The 21,396-nt window shown below is 37.0% G+C and overlaps 1 protein-coding gene and 1 long non-coding RNA gene across 2 annotated transcripts in view; both read left to right on the forward strand.

The window, feature by feature from the left end:
* clmpa (CXADR like membrane protein a) overlaps positions 1-21,396 on the forward strand; it is a 158,016-nt gene that overhangs the window by 53,726 nt on the left and 82,894 nt on the right. The window lies entirely within an intron of this gene.
* LOC147842185 (uncharacterized) lies at positions 3,341-5,985 on the forward strand. Its single transcript, XR_015501664.1, has 2 exons — positions 3,341-4,684; positions 4,742-5,985. It is a non-coding gene; the product is annotated as an uncharacterized LOC147842185 (long non-coding RNA).

Genomic DNA, 21,396 nt, shown 5'->3' on the forward strand with positions numbered 1-21,396 from the left:
AATGGCTTGTTTTCAGAAGTAGTATGTCAAAATTTAGTGAGTTTCCTTAAAAGAAGAGAAATATTCTGCCAATGGTTTAAGCAATATAATGTTGTTTTCCTTTTGTGATAATATAATTTTATTCGCCCCATCAGCAGAATATTTAGCTTTTATTAAGGAAAAACTCTCCTCATTTTGACTTTTTTTTGGGTCTGAAAACAAGTCAATATTTTGACAAATTCTTCTTGATTTAAGATTGAAAAAAGACACACACACACACACACACACACACACACACACACACACACACACACACACACACACACACACACACACAAAAGTACGAAATTAGGAAGGTATGAAGCAAATTTGGAAATTATTCTGTGAATAAATGCATTAGACTTCAAGGTTTTGAGGACACTTCATTCATTCATTCATTCATTTATTCATTCATTCATTCATTCATTCATTCATTCATCATTCATTTTCCTCCAGCTTAGTCTCTATTAGAGATGCTTAAAATAATCGATTAACCGTTAACCGAAAGGGTGCATTTACAACCGATTAATGGTATCAGTTAAATAAGGGTGTCACAATTTCTATTTTAAATTGAAATCAATTGAAATTTATGCTCAATTTCGATTATCGAATCAAAAATTTAATTAGTCGATGCTGCCACGCCCCCATGTCACGTCAGCTTGGCTTGCCAAGCGAGAAAAAAACAGGCTTGTTGAAGTGCTTGTTAAACTGCAGACGCAGGAAACCCAACGACAGAGCTTAAACCCTCTCCTCTTTCAATGAAGTCGCTGGTGTGGAAGCATTTTGGATTTCCAGTGAGTTATGTTGACAACGTTGTCGACAAAAAAAAAAAACACTGTTTTGCAAGCTCTGCTATGTACGTATTAGGGTTCGTCCGATAGACAACACCGGAATCGCGATCCTCCGCCCCGCCCCCGTTGCAAATCCGCTCGTGAAAAGTACACACTCAGGCCCTGTTTACACTAATATGTCTTTTAAATGGCATTTTAGAACGACAACGATCCACATCCACACTGGCGTTTTGCATTTCTGAGCAGCCCTCTTTCCTCACTACTGCTGAAAACGCACATCACGTGACCACACAGACACAGACGCACACACAGCCATGCGCTCGAGACAGCAGGTTCAGGCAGTTAGCGGGTCAGTAGACTGCTTCAATCTTTCACTCACTTGTACTTTTAGCGAACACCTCAGATACTGTTGGCTGGTTCCTGTTGGTTGTGCACCTTTTTTACCGACGCCATTATAACGACACAGATCACTGCCTATTCACGAGTCCCGCAGAAAAAGTGATTGACAGGTGGCAATTATGCGTGTAACTTGCCTTTATTCATTTAATGTAGGATTTGTTTATGGGTAAAACAAAGACCATGCAGGTCAGGTAGTTTAAACGGCAGGCTACAAATAATTAATTGGTCATTAATTAATTAATTATTCATAATCGAAAATCGAATCGAACCATGATTTAAGAATCGAAAATGTAATCGAACACAAGTCGAGGATTTGGAGGATCGTAACACCCTTACAGTTAAACGATTAAAAACTATTATATATTTTTAGTTTGGCTGCCTAAGGGGCCAATCATATCTGCTTTTTTGCGTTAAGAGGGGCATCTTTTGAATGGTTTACTAACGGCCGCAAGTGTTTTGCGTGGGGCTCATCCCAGAGCAGCAGGGTTTGTGTTGTCAAGACAACTATAGAGAACTTTTAAAGATCATGGTTTCCGCTACATTCATTCTTCCATGGCGGGCACCAAAATATATCTCGCCACGGCTACATTACAGCTTCTCATTCAAAACATTCAGTCGTTGTTTTTGTTGTCGTTTTAGTAGTGGGTTATAATTGCACCAAAATGCGTTAAAAGGTAAGTGAATTGTAACAGCGCAAACTTTCTGTAACCGTAGTAGTACTTTGCGTTATTTGTTTAACCCTTTAAGGATATGTGCTGACTGACTGACAGGTGCGTGAGGCCAGCAAACTCCACGTAGCTTTCAGTTAGGATGAACACAGTTTCCATAATTTTTATTTATTTATAGATAAAAGTCTGTGGTTCTGCGTATAATGACTCTATCTTGCTGGAGTTTATTGGCATTTCACTTTACTTTAGGACGCATTAATGCCGCTCTGAGACATACTCACTACATAAACGAATTAAATCGCACTTCAGGAGTGTTTATTTAAAAGTGCACAAGAAGAACTGCGCTCTCAAATAAACACATCATTTTTTTTTTTTTAATAATAATTTAATATTATTCTGAGCAGTTAACCATTAATATTTGATTAAGGAGTTGAGGTTGTCGGTTAGCAAAATTAACCGAAATGAGCATCCCTAGTCTCTATATCAGGGTCGTCGTCGCGGAATGAACCGCCAACTATTCTGGCATATTTTTTTTCCAGCTGCAACCTATTATGAAGCACCCATACACACTCATTCACACACATACACGCACACACGCACGCACGCACACACACACACACACACACACACACACACACACACAAATAAACACACACCCCCATTAAAGGCAATAACTGCAAACACACTCTATTGCACTCACACTTACACTTACACAGACACACACACACACACACACACAACAATGGCAAAAACTGCATACACACTCACTCTAAACACAAACACAAACACACACACACACACACACACACAAATCAACGGCTATAACTGCATACGCACTCACTCTAATTACTGCACACACACACACACACACACACACACACACACACACACACACACACTGGCAATAACTGCATACACACTCAATCTAAACACACAAACAAACAAACACACACACATGCCCATTAAGGGCAATAACTGCATACACACTCACTCTAAATACTGCATGCACATACATGCACACAAACAAACAAACACACACACACATACACACACACACACACACACACACACACATACACACATACTCAATCTAAACACACAAACACACACACACACACACACACACACACACACACACACTGGCAATAACTGCATACACACTCAATCTAAACACACAAACAAACAAACACACACACACACACACACACATGCCCATTAAGGGCAATAACTGCATACACACTCACTCTAAATACTGCATGCACACACATGCACACAAACACACACACATACACACACACACACACAATCTAAACACACAAACAAACACACACACACACACACACACTCAATCATACACTACAGCCAATTTAGTTTATTCAATTCCCCTATAGCGCATGTGTTTAGACTGTGAGGGAAACCGGAGCACCCAGAGGAAACCCACACCAACACAAACATGCAAACTCCACACAGAAACGTATCCAGTTGTTCAATATTAATGTCAATGTTTTAGACTCTAATACAGCTACAGTATGAACAACTCCACAGATGTCATCGCGCAACTTAATTTAGATTATGTTTCATTCTTGTCTGATAATGTCAGTGATTGCAATCATATTAATAAACTTCTGAAAGTTTGTTAAACAGTCTTTAGCCAACAACTCAGAATTCATCAGGTGACAGAAATATAAAAAACAAGCTCAGCACCTCCTGGGTTTGTCCTCTCAGAGGCTGCAGAGATGGTGGATGACGAGAACTTTATTAAACACATCTCACAGGCTGTTAATAATGGAAGAGACACACACTCTGAGGACACAGGGAGATAGAATCAACTACTGCACCGGTCTCTCTGTGTGTACTTGTTTTTATATCTAAGTGGGGACTTAAACCTGAATACACAAAGCCTCATGGGGACTTGCTTAACCATGGGGATGTTCCCAATATCCTCATATATAGTAATAATAATCATTTTTCACCTTGCAAGGACATTGTTTCTCATGAGACAATCGGCTCATAAATCATCCAAAATAATGTAAAACTGCAGTTTTTTTTTTTTTCTGTGAGGGATGGGGGAAGATGACACAATATATAGTCTGTACAGTATAAATATGAAACATGAAAACCAAACAATTGTGTGTGTACCTTGCATTTCTTATATTGTGGAGACTAAATGTCCTAAATATTGAGGACATTTTTCTGTAACACTTTAATCTTAAGGTGGCGTAGTTACATGTTCCATGCAATTACTATTGTGATTACAATGGATTATGCCACCCCAGGCTCATTAGTGATAAGTACCCCAGTGTACATTTCTGGACAGAGCGCAATACATCCCAGGAGGTGTTTTCATTTTTTTTTCACAAATCCACCATTGGCCACTGTGTACGCTTTTTGTCAGATCTTAAATTCATATCGCGAGTTATTCGCGATATAGGCTATTCGCGCCTAGTCTTCTCAAGTAAATCTACTAGAGGCCGATGTTGACTGACAGACTGACCGACCGATAACTCCACCCATCCCCTTCCCTCAACCCAACCAATAGTGTTTTCAAAAGCACAGATCACCCCCTTCCCTAAAACCAACCAACAGTGTTTCCAAAAGCACTGATTGACCCGATCACCCCTTCCCTAAACCCAACTGACAGTGTTTTCAAAACCACCGATTGACCCGATCACCCCCTTCCCTAAACCCAACTGACAGTGTTTTCAAAACCACCGATTGACCCGATCACCCCCTTCCCTAAACCCAACCATAAGTGTTTTCAAAATCACTTATTGACCCGATCACCCCCTTCTCTAAACCCAACCATAAGTGTTTTCAAAAGCAGAGATTAACCCGATTACCCCCTTACCTAAACCCAACCGACAGTGTTTTCAAAAGCACTGATTGACCCGATTACCCCCTTTCCTAAACCCAACCAACAGTGTTTTCAAAAGTACATACTGACCAGTACAAAACTGATTGTTTTCAAAAGCAATCTAAAAAAAGAAAAGCCCTCGCAGCCACCTGACGTTACCACGTTTTCACCCTGTTTTTCACTCGTTTACTTTTTTTTGTCTTTTGTTTTTGTTTTACCTGCTTTCTGGAACCAATTTTTGCCAGATCCGAATGCTGTTGTCCTCGTCATCTCCTCTCTGCATCTCAAGTTCTCTCATGTACCACTGGACAAACTGGTAACAGTGGAAAAAAACATTGACGAGTAGGTAAGCGGTAAACCAGTAGCGCAAAAAGGAACAAAATGCCTTCAGAGGCTTTATTTTGCTCTGTAGCATTCATTTTAAAGACTAAATGCAGGCATACATACCTCTGGATACATAATTCACACTTTCCACATATGTATATGTGGCTACGCATTCACAATGATCTTGTGTTGGATTATGCATAATTACATGTAACTCACCCTTGACCACGATGTAACCCCAACCACATTGTAAATACATGTAATTAATTAATATTACTCAGCAGTTAAATGAATAGTCACACCATTAAATTAAGTGTAACCCTCTTTTTTTGGTCCCCATGAGAAAAACCGCTCTTAAATCACACTTAGTGAACTATTTTGATCATAGAAAAATGTTGATTGTTTTGTACAGTATGCACTACAGTACAGTATAAAGATCAGTACGTCTTTGGGATCTCCCCATAAAGATAGCTGTACGTGTTGTGTGGAGAGAGACATGATTCTTTACACACTGCTTGAGGTGTTTTCAATCTGCCACATTCACAGTAACAGAGATGGAAGAACTGATTACATTTACCGTTTTCCATCACAGCCCCCTTTTCTCCATGTTTCTAGATGTCCCGCTATATTCTTTCCTCATCGGATGCTTTCTCTCACCCCATATTTTGTCTAGATCCAAGATAGAGTTTATGGAAATCGCATGTGTGCCAGTATATTGCACAATATGTCAGTGTTAAAACTGCAAGTGTGTGGTGTGTGTTTCAGCACTGCCACAAAATGTGTTATAGCAGAATTTAACATACACTTCAGTCAGTTCAGTTTTCTCTTCTGTTGCAGCCGAAAGAAATTAGATCTGAGAGAACAATGTAAAACCACAGGAGGAAAATTATGTTAGCTTTACCCAAATTCTAAAAAAAAAAAAAAAAAACAATATGAAAAAAAGTTTACTTATCATTTACTTAAAACTTATTTATTTACTTAAAACTAATCATTATGTTACTGATGATTAATATAACTGCAAGCAGCAATTAAGGGGCCAAGCAGTCCAGAGACAGAATGAGCAAAGCAGTCCAGAGGCAGAATGAGTGAAAGTAGTCCAGAGGCAGAATGAGCAAAGCAGTCCAGAGGCAGAATGAGCAAAGCAGTCTAGAGGCAGAATGAGTGAAAGTAGTCCAGAGGCAGAATGAGTGAAAGTAGTCCAGAGGCAGAATGAGTGAAAGTAGTCCAGAGGCAGAATGAGCAAAGCAGTCCAGAGACAGAATGAGTGAAAGTAGTCCAGAGGCAGAATGAGCAAAGCAGTCCAGAGACAGAATGAGTGAAAGTAGTCCAGAGACAGAATGAGTGAAAGTAGTCCAGAGACAGAATGAGCAAAGCAGTCCAGAGGCAGAATGAGCAAAGCAGTCCAGAGACAGAATGAGCAAAGCAGTCCAGAGGCAGAACGAGCAAAGCAGTCCAGAGGCAGAATGAGCAAAGCAGTCCAGAGGCAGAATGAGTAAAAGCAGTCCAGAGGCAGAATGAGTGAAAGTAGTCCAGAGGCAGAACGAGCAAAGCAGTCCAGAGAATGAGCAAAGCAGTCCAGAGGCAGAATGAGTGAAAGTAGTCCAGAGGCAGAACGAGTGAAAGTAGTCCAGAGGCAGAATGAGTGAAAGCAGTCCAGAGGCAGAATGAGTGAAAGTAGTCCAGAGGCAGAATGAGTGAAAGTAGTCCAGAGGCAGAATGAGTGAAAGTAGTCCAGAGGCAGAATGAGTGAAAGTAGTCCAGAGAATGAGCAAAGCAGTCCAGAAGCAGAATGAGTGAAAGTAGTCCAGAGGCAGAATGAGTGAAAGTAGTCCAGAGGCAGAACAAGCAAAGCAGTCCAGAGGCAGAATGAGTGAAAGTAGTCCAGAGGCAAAATGAGTGAAAGTAGTCCAGAGGCTGAATGAGTGAAAGTAGTCCAGAGGCAGAACAAGCAAAGCAGTCCAGAGGCAGAATGAGTGAAAGTAGTCCAGAGGCAGAATGAGTGAAAGTAGTCCAGAGGCAGAATGAGTGAAAGTAGTCCAGAGGCAGAACAAGCAAAGCAGTCCAGAGGCAGAATGAGTGAAAGTAGTCCAGAGAATGAGCAAAGCAGTCCAGAAGCAGAATGAGTGAAAGTAGTCCAGAGGCAGAACAAGCAAAGCAGTCCAGAGGCAGAATGAGTGAAAGCAGTCCAGAGAATGAGCAAAGCAGTCCAGAGGCAGAATGAGCAAAGCAGTCCAGAGGCAGAATGAGTGAAAGTAGTCCAGAGGCAGAATGAGTGAAAGCAGTCCAGAGAATGAGCAAAGCAGTCCAGAGGCAGAATGAGCAAAGCAGTCCAGAGGCAGAATGAGTGAAAGCAGTCCAGAGGCAGAATGAGTGAAAGCAGTCCAGAGGCAGAATGAGCAAAGCAGGCCAGAGGCAGAATGAGTGAAAGCAGTCCAGAGGCAGAACGAGCAATGCGGTCCAGAGGCAGAATGAGCAAAGCAGTCCAGAGGCAGAACAAGCAAAGCAGTCCAGAGGCAGAATGAGCAAAGCAGTCCAGAGGCAGAATGAGTGAAAGCAGTCCAGAGGCAGAACAAGCAAAGCAGTCCAGAGGCAGAACAAGCAATGCAGTCCAGAGGCAGAATGAGCAAAGCAGTCCAGAGGCAGAATGAGTGAAAGCAGGCCAGAGGCAGAACGAGCAATGCAGTCCTAAGGCCATGTGCTACAAGCTAAGTTGAGACTTTTTGAAAACATTTATCAATAAACAAGTCATTTTCACTTAAAATATCAGCAAATCATGAAAACAGTGAAGATGAAGGATTTATTGGTTTATAACTTTTGACCAATAGGTGGCGTTTTTACAAATGTGATGTATTGTGATCAAAATGAAAATGTTGGTGTCAATATATTTAAGTATTGCAGAGAGACAGCCAGATGCAGTTTGGCATTATGCCTACAAATCTGTCGGTGCCATAAACCAAAAATACTTTGTTTACAGACATGAGCTTCACAACATTTGGTCATCATGGTCTGAAGATGAACTGAGTAAATTTTGGTCATATTTTCGACAAACTAGGAGTTTGCAAAATAAAACAAAAATACAACAAAATCAAAATGGGAGACAGGAAGTCTGGCCAAGTTTAGCATGTTAGGTATCAATGGTCTCTGGATAATTTTAGATAAATTTGACAAAAATAAACATTCATTTATACATATTCCTTCAGAATTGTCTCCGATTTATTAGAGGTCGTAACGGCAGATTAAACCACCAACTTTTCAACCATATGTTTTACAAAAAAGTAGATGCCCTTTCAGTCGCAACCCAGCACTGGGAAACACCCATACACACTCATTCACACACTCGTACACTATGGCCAATTTAGTTCATCCAATTCACCTAAAGCACATTTTAGAGCCCCTGTGCCGCCCACAATAAACATATGTAGCATATGTAGTGTAAAAATCCAAAATCATACAAAAAGTGCTCAGAGGTAGCTTAAATAATGTGTCTGCGCTCTTTGGGCAAGGAGTTCATCAGAATAAACAGCAAAAATCAATCCAAGGCACTCGAAAAATGTGGAAAAAATATTTAAAACCTTTATTTACATGGCTATCCAAAGGTTTTTTAAACTTTAGACTACAAATTAAACAGCAAAAATCAATCCAAGGTACGCAAATAAAGGCGTTTGAAGGACCAAATCCAAATGGCGAACAGGACTTTAAGCATATTTGTAATCAATGGTATCAGCAGGATCCAAGGAATATAACAAGACCAGTCTCATGACAAAAAAGACTCTAGATGTCTAAATGGCAGATGTCCAAAGTGTCAAACGTGAAAACTGGAATCCATTTTATTCTGAATGACACTTTGTATGTAATGAGGCCATTTTTAAGACTTTTGATCAAAGGGTTCACAAGCTATTAGCAAAAATAGGCATTTTTCATATCTCCTGACTACTAGGTGGTGCTGCAATGTGCAAGATGCTACAAGTCATTGATGTCGTAACATACACCAAGATATATATGCAACTATGAATTTTTAAAAAAAAACTTTTTTTATTTAAGATTTTTCTATATATTTATTTTACAGAACAACCCCTTCCCCAAAAATTTTACCCCTTACACACGGGGGGATACCTAAAAAAAAAAAAAAAAAAAAATGAAATTATAATAATAATAAAAAATAAAGAAGAAAAAAAAATATTTAAATAAAAGGTATTGCCATCATAATTACTTTCCAGGGGATACATCTGTACATCAAGTTACATTGTATTGCATAGTAGTTACATCAAATAACAGTCATGTTAAGGTGAGGTTAAGCAATCTCTAAATATACATATCCAAATATGTCGTAATACTTTTCCACCTCTTCAGAAAAATATCAGTTTTCATCTGTAGACATGCAGTCATTTTTTCCATTATATAGACCTGTTTAAGTCTCTGAATCCACTGAGACACTTTTGGAGAACTTTCTTCCATCCAATGTACTGTTATCATTTTTTTTTGCAACCAGTAATAATATCCTTAGGACAAATCTTGCTTCCTTATCAAACTTCTCTTTGGGCAGTGCTCCCAGTAAACACACAACCGGATCGAGGGGTATCTCCCTGTCTAATATATTATCTATTTCTTTTTTAACATTTTTCCAAAACTCTTGAATCGTAGGACAGTCCCAAAAAATGTGGGTATGGTCTACAATTTTACCACATTTTCTCCAACACAAAGCTACCGATGGTCCTTACGTATGTAGAAATTACAAAAGGAGTATTAAAGAGCCCATATTATGGGTTTTTGAAAATTCCCCTCCATGTAGTGTGTAACACAGCTCTAAGTGAAGTGAAGTATCCAGCTAAGGCTTAAATCTGCTAGTGTACAGTGTTTAAAACTGTTGATTCATCTATAAAAGAGTCGACTCATAGTGCTTCAAACGAGTCGCCTTGATACCGATTCATTAGATGTTTCGCCATGACGTACGAACGAAACCAAGTTATTCACGTGCACGCGCAAACCCGGGAGATTTCAAACCTGAGGCCCCGCCCTCTGACGCAGAAACCCAGACACACACACACACACCCACAAACACACACACACAAACATGCCGGTCGATTGAAGTCACACTGCAGATGGCTATATTGAGTCTCTACCCAAAGATGAAACCTCAGCATTATAACCAAGCTTTAAACAGTTGGAAACTACTGGAAACTTCTGGAAACTACATGCTAGAAAGAATACTTCATCAGCGTTTGTTAAAGGAAGGATCAGTAAAGAGTAACTTACTGATGGACGTCAGGATGGATTTTTCTTCCTCCATTTCTCAAGTGTAAGTACGTGCGATTAAAGTTGCCTCGTTGACTCGAGCTTGCAAATGTATTTAGTTGTGATTTGTTACTTGTAACCGCGTGTACTGTATCAGGTTAACTGGCTATATTCTCTTATCGCGTGCAAAGTCACGTTAAAAACGCGACGCGTGCTGCTTTGTTAACGGAGCTCCGTGGACGAGGAGTAACGTTAGTGTGTGTGTCTGTGTGTGCGCGTGCTGTCGTCCGGAGGTGTGTGTGTGTGTGTGTGTGTGTGTGTGTGTGTGTGTGTGGGCGCGCGTTGTCGACCGGAGCAGGGTTAAGTGCGTGTGTGTGTGCAATAGGTTATCGTGGGTTATCGAGCGTGTATGAACTGTGATTATCTTTATATTGCTGATTAGCTGTTTGGCATTTCACTCTCTGACTGAAGGCAGTCGACCAATCGCAACAGACTGTCATTGGTCCAATCAGCGCAGATTAGCTTCGCGCTAAGGAGGGGTTTGGGAACAAATGAATCACTGGACGATTCATACAGGAGTCGCTGGGATAATTAGGTAAAAATAAATGCAGATTATAAGACCACGAAAGTGTTTTTTGACCTTGCATGCATATTAAACTGTTGTTGGAGACCCTTACAACCAAGATATGACCCTATTTCATGTATAATATGGGCTCTTTAAAGTACCTCATTTCCAATAAAGTACCTTACTTTCCAATCAGCAATTATGATTTTTATAATGAGAAAGAAATCTTGTTGTGTACTTGAGGTTTGCAGCTGTGGCAGTAACACAAACAGCACGTCAGGTTTGTACATTTAGGGTTAAGGTTACGTTTCTATATTTACATTACATTCTGTAGACTCTTTCTTAATGGAGGAGATCCACTTTAAGATGGGAGGAAATACCTTTGTGTGTCTAACCTTTTCTCTCCTTCCCCTTCTCTCGCTCTCAGTTTCCTATTACGATTCAAATATTATTCTTCGCCATTCATGCGTGGCTTGAGTAGCTCATCATTCCTTTATCGATTCATTCATCTGTTCATTTATAGTGGAGAATTGAAGCCCTGCATGCTGGAAAAACTCATCTTAGATTCAGGATGGAGAGTGTTTGTTCACATTGAGATTTGAGTTTGTCTGAACTCAATATCCCATTATCATTGCAATGATCATAATAGTCTTCTTTTATTGCTTTCAAAGGTTTTCTCTTCCCACATCTCTGATCTTGTTTGAAAGGGAACAGCTTATTGAGCTTATAGACAGTACATTTCAAAGTTATAATTAGGATTTGAAATGTATGATTTATTTATATGTATTTGTTGATGTGTCACTCTCTCTTGTGTGCACATGAACACACGGCATACATGCATGCGCACCAAGCTGCGGATCTGCATAAACAGGTGAGCAGATGTACAACTCTCCATTTGTTGACAGACAGTTTGGGCTACTTATCAGATTTATTGGAATTATTGGCTGGACAAGTTTTAATTGGATGAACATTTTTTAGTTTTATGTCTTACCCAGAATATAAAAATACATATAAATACATTTAGATCATTTACTTTAATCAGTACTTATGGTTGTGTGTGCAGAGGAGACAGAACAAAACGTGTTTCTAAAAACAATCACCTAATGCACCTTAAAACCTTTTAAGCTGACTACTAGTATCTTGAAAAATATCTAGTAAAATATTATTTACTGTCATCATGACAAAGATAAAATAAATCAGTTATTAGAGATGAGTCATTAAAACTATTATGTTTAGAAATGTGTTGAAAAAAATCTCATCTTCGTTAAACGGAAATTGGGGAAAAAATAAACTTGGGGGCTAATAATTCTGATATATAATAATATAATTGGAAAGGAATATATGAACCTATTTGTTTACAATATAGTGATGCCCAATTTCTATCGGTCATAATGGTCAGGAATGTTGGACCATTATTGCCTTTTTAGCTTATAAGTGGAGGACAGAAACTAGCCAGACTGTAATGTGTTAATTGTTGAGTGGGCAAAATAATAAATAAAAAAACGTCAGTGTTTTTTGTTTTTATTCTTGCCATAATAAAAAAATATAATTGTAGAGCAACCCAAGATCTGTTGCCATTAATATTCAACTTTAATAGGTAGAACTGTCCGAGATATGAAAAAAAGCAAGTGATGCGTCATTTAGATTAAAAAAATATTTTGATTTGAAAAATCTTGAATGGTTATAAAAATCTTTATAGTAAATAATTAAAAAATATTAAAACAATTATATTAAATGATATTAACGATATGACCTAGTTCCGGAAGCTTTCTACTTCTCTATTTATCGGTCTGATTTTAACGTCTGTTTCTTTTGACCGCCCCCTGTCATTTAAAAGAAAATATCAATGGCGAACGTGTCAAGTATAACAGTGTCGCCCGTTTTGTGAGGTGCGCGATGTGGCATCTAGTGAAAATATAAATCAGCCTTAAGATTAGGGTTGGGTATCGTTTGGTTGTTTTTCGATACCGGTGCTAAATTTATACTTTTTTTAAACGGTACTGAACTGATACCTTTTAGCCACAAAATTAATCGAGAAAAAAAAAAAACGTGTATATATATATATATATATATATATATATATATATATATATATATATATAATAATTATAATTATAATATATATATATATATTTATATATAATAATTATAATTATTATTATTATTTATATATTAATATATATAATATGTTTAAAGTAAACATCAATTCATATTTTATATATTTGAGTTGCATTTATTTCTTTTGATCATTTGTTTATTAGCATAAATGCAAGATTTGCATTAAGCTATAAGATAATTGTTTGTTTGTTTGTTTGTTTGTTTTTTCTGTAGTTCAATTGTGCATCTAACCTGTCTTTGGTATTGTTCAATTTTAATACAATTATTTTACCACTAGTTTTTTGATTTAGCCTTTTCTCTTGCGTGTTTTTTTTTATATTGTGATGTAGGTCTTAAATTTAATACTTAATGGTCTTAAAAAAGGTCTTACAAAGTCTTAAATTTGACATTATGATATCTGCAGAAACCCTGAATAATTCTGACTTAAACTGTATATGCATTTATACTATATGACTTTTGAATGCTTGATTCTGATTGGCTCGTGGACATTCTAAGGTGTGTAGTTGTCTGAAAGCAGAAAAACGTAGTTAAAGATTATTTTTTGGCCATATAATGGTTCCAAATCAATCTGCCTGAAGGATTTTAGTTATTTCGCAGCCTAGAACAGTCAGAAATCAACTCAAAAGGCTGTAGATGAGATGTGCAGGAAAAACAGAAGAGGCTATTTTTACATCAAAATTTACATATTGTTGGGGAAACTACAAGTCATATTTATATGCATTTACATATAAGCCACACTGTAATAAATGCTGGGTTTCACACAATCAATTTGTGTTGGGACAACTGGAAGGAAGGAAGTTAAAAGTGCAGTAGGTGATTGTCTTCAGAAAGATTTTATTGTTGTGCTGGTTGAAAGTCTCTTCACATTCCAGTAGTAATTATTAAAGTAAATGATTTAAATGTATTTAATTTTTAAAATGGGACTGGGACATCTCCCATAATTCCGATAAGTAGGCCAAACTGTCTGTCAACAAATGCAGAAATGCACCTGTTTGTACACAGATCCGCTATTTGTGCATACATGTGCTACGCATTCACGAGAGGGAGAGAGAGACAGAGAGAAAGAGAGAGAGAGAGAGAGAGAGAGAGAGAGAGAGAGAGAGAGAGAGAGAGAGAGAGAAAGAAAGATTAAAAACATGCCAAATCAAAACTTTACAATCCTGATTCAATATTGGAGTTAGTTTTGCATGCTGGAGGAAGGATGACGCTATGGCTGAAGTATTTCTGTTAGACAGGTAATGTTCTGTTTTAAAACTATTTTAGTCACGCAAAGCTGATGTAGATTGTGTTGTTATGAATGGGTTATATGCACAGAAGTGTTGTTCAGCACTAAAATCTTCCAGTGAAAGAGTGATGTGACTATTTTCAAGATTTTTTAATGAAAGAGTAAGTCTGTCCTGTATAATTTATTGCACATTATGAAGTTTTGCTGGCTACTCAACTGAAAACTTGCTGATATATTACAGTTTTTCATTTGGAATTTTGGTATAATAAAGTACTGTAAAGTTTTCTAACATGATCTAGTGGGTTGTTTACTGTAATTTTTAATGTGTGTTTGTGTTTCAGGAGACTCGGCTATGGAGGGCAGGGGTGGGACTGTGTTTGAAAGATATTGAGTTAACCAGTTAGTTTTTTGGCAGATCACCTTCTGCTCCTTTAACTAGGTTAATTAGGCAAGTAATTGCATAATGAGGGTTTGTTCTGTAGACAATCGAAAAAAAAATATTGCTTACGAGAGCTTATAATTTTTACCTTAATTAATTTATTTGCTTTTTTAATTAAAAACTGCTTTTATTCTAGCCAAAATAAACCGAATAAAACTTTCAACAGAAGAAAAAACATTATAGGAAATACTGTGAAAAATGTCTTGCTCTGTTAATCATCATTTGTAAAAATGAAAAAACACATATACACATAATTTTGACTTCAACTGTACATATCAGTCACTAAATATCTCCCAATTTAAATGCTTTATACCAGTACTAAACTCTATAACAAGAGTTAGTCCACACCGACTCGAACTCAATATCACATTACCAATCTTGACTCATAATATCCTGCTTTGATCGTTTTCAATTGTCTTCTTGTGAATAAAGCGATGGCAGTTTAGCGTGTCTCAGCCCAGCTCTGATCTGTGTGGAAGCCGGATCAATTTCCATATCCATCAAAAGCGCTTGGCTCTGGGATTAGCTGCCAGCGCGGCGTCGCAGCTGATCTATATACGCGGCGCGCTGGTGAGCGGAGGCAGATTACGCTCAGCTTTGGAGACTCCTAATTCACGGCGGCGTTGGAGTCTTTCCGCCCACCTGACAGACATGGACTGCCCCGGGCTCTGAATGATGAGCACAGTTAACATGACAAGCTGTGACTATCAATCGCTCTGGCCTGATTAAAATACTACGTGACCAATCCTATTTACCGGCCAGGGGTGCTTTTCATAGGCTTGCTTTTTTACACGTGGGTGTGAAGCTGAGGTCAGCGGCGCTCTGTTCGCAATCCCAATTGATGTGACTCGCGCTACGAAAAAGGGATAGTTCACACCAAAATTTAAATTCGGTCAGTTCTCACTTGTTCCCTACCGTCTGAATGATGCAGCAACAATCTAGGCTCATCAGACCAGGCAATGTTTTTCAAGTCTTCTATTGGGTCCAATTTTGGTGAGCCTGTGCGAATTGTAGCCTCAGTGTCCTGTTCTTAGCTGAGAGTAGTGGCACAGAGTGTGGTCTTCTGCTGCTGTAACCCATCCGCCTCAAGGTTGGACGTTTTGTGCGTTCAGAGATGCTCTTCTGCATATATCAGTTTTAATGAGTAGTTATTTGAGTTACTGTTACCTTTCTATAAGCTGGAACCAGCCTGGCCATTCTCCTGACCTCTGGCATCAACAAGACATTTACGCCCACAGAACTGCAGCTCGCTGGATATTCTCTCTTTTTAGAACCATTCTCTGTAAACCCTAGAGATGGTTGTGCGTGAAAATCCCAGTAGATCAGCAGCTTCTGAAATACTCTGACCAGCCTGTCTGGCACCAACAACTATGTGATGTTCAAAGTCACTTAAATCCCCTTTCTTCCCCATTCTGATGCTCGATTTGAACTGCAGCAGATCGCTTGACCATGTCTACTTGTCTAAATGCATTGAGTTGATGCCATGTGATTGGCTGATAAGAAATTTGCAGTAACAAGCAGTTAGACAGGTGTACCTAATAAAGTGGCCGATGAGTGAATATTGCTAAATCTTTTCCAGGTTAACTCAAAAAATGTATTTATACTAAATGTAAAAGACAAAAAACAATAAATTAACCATTAATATTTAGTCAAGGGTTGTCAGTTTATCAGCGTTGCCATGACATCACAGTTTCGCTATCGCAAGCAACAGGGAAAAATATACTATGTAGAAATATCCTGTCAGCATTTTATTCGAGCAGACTTTGCTTTTCTGCTGAGCATGTGCAGTTTTTCATGGCTTTTTTGGCACCCAGGCAGTTAATACGCTCCGCTGCTACAAACCGGACTTGCACCATGCAACTTATTGGAATATGGCTTAATGAAAAAGGCTTAAATGTCCACTGAAGTGCTTCAAAATGTGGATTTTATTCTATGTTTAGCGTAATCTCAACTAAGACAAAGAAAGGGCGGGCATAATGTAGCTCCTCCCCTTTAAAAAAACAGCCAATAGCGTTTTATTTTATCACCGCTCTGCCAGTGAGAGTGGTCAAAGAGCATAGAGTCACCAAGAGGCGACACTCTAGTGCAATTTAGGAAACAGCCACTAGAGGGTGCGACTGCTATTTTGAAATTAAACCTCCAATAGAGCAACACTATAGTATAAGTCTGTAAAATAAACTATTAAAAGTGCTGATGATTGTGATGGTAAGTGCTGTATTGTCATCTTTATGGTTGTTTCTCAGCTTTATCGCGCTTTTTAAAGTAAATAAATAAAAAAACAAAGCAGCTGCTTGGCATCTCGACAGCAATAAGTTCCAATAGACGGCCATTCGCTTTCACTCCAAAATGGCGGAATCTGGGGCTGTTGCTGGGCGCTGCTGTTGCAATGGAACATTCTACTGAGTGTCGCCTCTTGGTCATTCTAAGCTCTTTGGAGTGGTTGAGCTCAGGCGCATCAAATGAGAAGCGTCCTGAAGGGGGCGGGGCATGTCAGATACTAGAGAGCATTTGATTGGTCAAGATTTGATGAGAAACTCCGTCCAAACCAAAATTAATATATGCAAAGAAAACAAAACTAATTAGTTTAAAAATGAAGTTATGTGTAATAAAATGAAATGACAAGGGGAAGTGTTGAACACATGAAGAAAGGGAGGTGTAGTGAAAGCCCACACAGCAGCTGAAATCTCTCAGTAGCTCTTCAGCAACTCTCTGCTCTTCCTTGTAAATGAATATCAGCTGCTTCAGTCCAACATCTACTACTTTAGCAGGAGGATGAAGATGAAACCAGGGTGGACATTTCAGCTAGACTATAATCCAAAACACAGTCAAGGAAACTCCCAGATGCTTTCAGAGAAAGAAAATCAAGCTGTAGAATGGCCCAGCCAATCACCTGACTTGAATCCAATAAAAATACAAAATAAAGCTCAGATTTGACAGATGAGACCCACAGAACCATCAAAATTTTGTTAAAGTCTGTGAATAATTACACCTCAGCAATGCATGTGACTTTATTCTCCGTATGAGAGGCATCTTTAAGATGTCGTCACCAAAAAGGTTTTTAACATAAAGTATTAAATACATTTCAGTAGTTTAGTACTTTCTCCTTGTGCCATTTCATTATCACACACAACTCTTTTTTTATTTTTGATTTATTTATTTATTTATTTTATTATTATTATTTTTTTAATGTTTGCATTGTTGTTAAAATCTGCTTCAATTCCATGTCAACAGCTCCTTTAGAAATATCATTCCCAGGAAAAAACATGACATGACAATATGCTTATTTTCCCCGCTGTATTTCTATTTACAATGTTTAAAAAGTATGTGTAAAAGGCAATATTTTTAAATGCATTTACAGTTGCAATATTTTTTTCTTAAATAAATAAACTCATAAAGGTTCATAACCACTTAAGGGAGAGTAAATAGTAAGTGTATTTAAATTTTGGGGTGAACTAACCCTTTAAGGGTATATATTAAGCAGCGATACTCTTTGATATTCACAATGCAATGTTATTAGATGTTATAAAACTTTTTTATAATAGTTTTAATAACTCTTTGCTAATAACTGATTTATTTAATCTTTGCCATGATGACAGTACATAATATTTGCCTAGATATTTTTCAAGACACTTCTATACAGCTTAAGATCACATTTAAAGGCTTAACTAGGTTAATTAGGCAGGTTAGGGTAATTAGGCAAGTTATTGTATTATGATGGCTTGTTCTGTAGACTATCAGAAAAAGTATATAGCTTAAAGGGGCTAATAATTTTGTCCCTAAAATGGTTCATAAAAAATTAAAAACTGCTTTTGTTCTAGCAAAAATAAAACAAATAGGACTTTCTCCAGAAGAAATAAATATTATCAGACATACTGTGAAGATTTTCTTGCTCTGTTAAATATAATATATAATTTGAGAAATATATAAAAAAAAAAAGATTAAAAGGGGGTTAATATTTCTGTCCTCAACTGTATGTCATATAGTTTATATATGTGATATCCAAACACAAACTTGTATATCGTATATGTTATTTGCATTTGTTTCCATTGGTCTCCACTTTACTTCCTAATCTGCAATTGCCTCTCTGAATATCACACTAACTGTACCCAAAAAAAAAAAAAAAACTAATACTACTAATACCTTCCTTCTTAGACTTTACAGACCTGAAACTTGCCTATAGCACTTATTCATTGTTGCTCTTAGTTGTGTAAATTGCTTCCTTGTCCTCATTTGTAAGTCGCTTTGGATAAAAGCGTCTGCTAAATGACTAAATGTTAATGTAAATGTAATGTATGTGGGTCTTCATGCAATCCCATGCAAAGCATGCTGGGAGCTACACATCCACTATCCACGTAGTTAAGCCAAAGTAAATTATTCATGTAGTCCGAAGTACACAAAATAAGTGGGATGTACATGCAAATAAATCATCAAAGACATTGTAGAATTGAATTGTTTTAACTCATTTTAAATAAGTCATTTGAAAGCGCAGCAAAAAAAATTAAAAAGTTTTTGCCGCCAAGCCGTAATTTGGTGAACAGAGAGGAATAATAAGAGCAAAAGTCCTCTAGTTGTGCATCTGTGCTTGAGTTACAGTGCATTTCAGTGGCCTGCTGGAGGATCATAAATCTGCGTCATAAACCTGGCCATCTATGAAAGACCACCGTGGGGCATGATGGGAGGGTTTACTGGGGGCTGTAAAAGTGCTGCAGGTCACCAAATATACCAATTACTATCACTTAAATACTTGAGCAGTCTGCTTTTATTTTTCTTCCATTACACAGGATTCCACACTGATTTATAATTGTAATCAATCTAATGGATATAATATAATAATAAAAAAACACATTGCCATGATGTGTAAAGAAAATCTCAACAACCCATCAAATATTACTGTTATACAGTACAATGTGATTCACATAATAATAATAATAATAATAATAATAATAATAATAATAATGTTATCATATTAAAGTAAAATATATTAAATAAAATATTTACACAATTTAACTTCTATTAACTTTAACAAAAAACAGCTAATTTTACTTTTTAAAAATTATTACATTTTTTCATAATATTTCTAAAAACATAAATGTTAAGCTTTTTTTGGGGGGGGGGTATTAAAGTTTTTTATAACCATTAAAGATGAGTTAAAAAAATAATAAAAATAAAAAAATGAATCTAGGAAATTTAAAATACAAAAAACTAAATATTTGGGGAAAATAACCACATCAATAATAATAATAATAATAATAATAATAATAATAATAATGATGATGATGATGATGATGATAACAAAAAATAATAATAATGATGATGATCATCATAATAATGATGATGATGATATAATAATAATAATAATTATTATTATTATATTAAAGGGAAATATATTGTATAAAATATTAAAAATATTTTTTTCTATTAACTTTTAAAATCAAATGTCTTTAATTTTTTCATAGTATTTCTAAAAACATAAATGTTTAAGCTGTACAATTTTTGTTCTAAAACGTTTATTAACTAGCCTTTTTTGGGGGGTTTCTAAAAGTTTTATAACCATTAAAGATAAGTCTAAGAAAGGAAATTCAAAATAGAAAAACATAATATTTTATTAATAATTCATTCATTCATTTTTTTTTTTGGGTTAGTCTCTTTATTCATCACGGGTCATCACAGCGGAATAAACCGCCAACTTATCCAGCATGTTTTGCACATAATAAAAATAATAATAATAATAATAATAATAATAATAAATTTAATACACATTATATTATAATAATATAATAATAATAAATACAATTTGAAAAAAACAAAACATAAAGAAAAAAACACCAACAGTACATTGGTGTCTTAACCTTTGCAAAAATATAAAACTTTATTCTGATTCTAGTTTTATATCGACAAAAAAATTTTTTAAGTTTTCATAGTAATATTTTTTTCTTAAATTTCTTAAGCTCATAATTGCAATATTAAAATATTATTAACAATAATTTTCTTATTGTTTTAAAGCAAATAAGTAAAGCTGAAGTAAAGTATGCCAGCAGTTATACTTGAAAAGCAAACTATAAATTATATAAATTAGACAGAAAGCTTGTTCAGATCTCGTCCAATTGGGTTTTTCACCAAAACTTTTGAACATGTTGATCATTAAGAGTTTCAAAAATGTGTTAATCCTTGCAGTATAATTCATGTAGCTGTACTAGCATCACCATGAGGTTTTGGCTGGGAATATCATTCTTATCGAGCCTGGTTTATGCTAAATTGACCAGCGTGACATTTTCCAGCAGAGATTTCTTCCGTGGTTTTCCTGCAATGCAGCACTCCTGCGAAAAGGTTTGCTTTCGTCACGTCTTTATGGAGGAAATTCAGCTTTGACAGTTTACGGCTCGCTGAACATCTCTGCCCCCCTCTTTTTTTTTTTTTTTCCACATTTAATACGACCCCCGGACCGGAGAGTGTGTGTGTGGATATTGAATTATTGAGAGTGGATAGCTTGACCTTTGCTAGTGATATGAATCAAACATTAGCAAGAGATCCAGCTGAAGAAATTTACAGGGGCCACATCTAATAAACGGAGGCCGGCAGGGTTGAGGAGAAGTGCTGAGGCCGGAAAAATCCAGAGATCCATTACCCAATAATTCATGCGGAGGAAAGGCGTCTCGGGCAGTCGATCCCGGAGCGCAGGAATGGGAGGATCCGTCCTGTGGGATTCTCTGTGGCCTGCTGCTGAGATGCTTTAGAGAGCTGTCATGTGATTTGTTGTGTTAAA

This window comes from Danio rerio, chromosome 10 (assembly GCF_052040795.2).
Source record: "Danio rerio strain M-AB ecotype USA chromosome 10, GRCz13ab, whole genome shotgun sequence".
Lineage (NCBI taxonomy): Eukaryota > Metazoa > Chordata > Actinopteri > Cypriniformes > Danionidae > Danio > Danio rerio.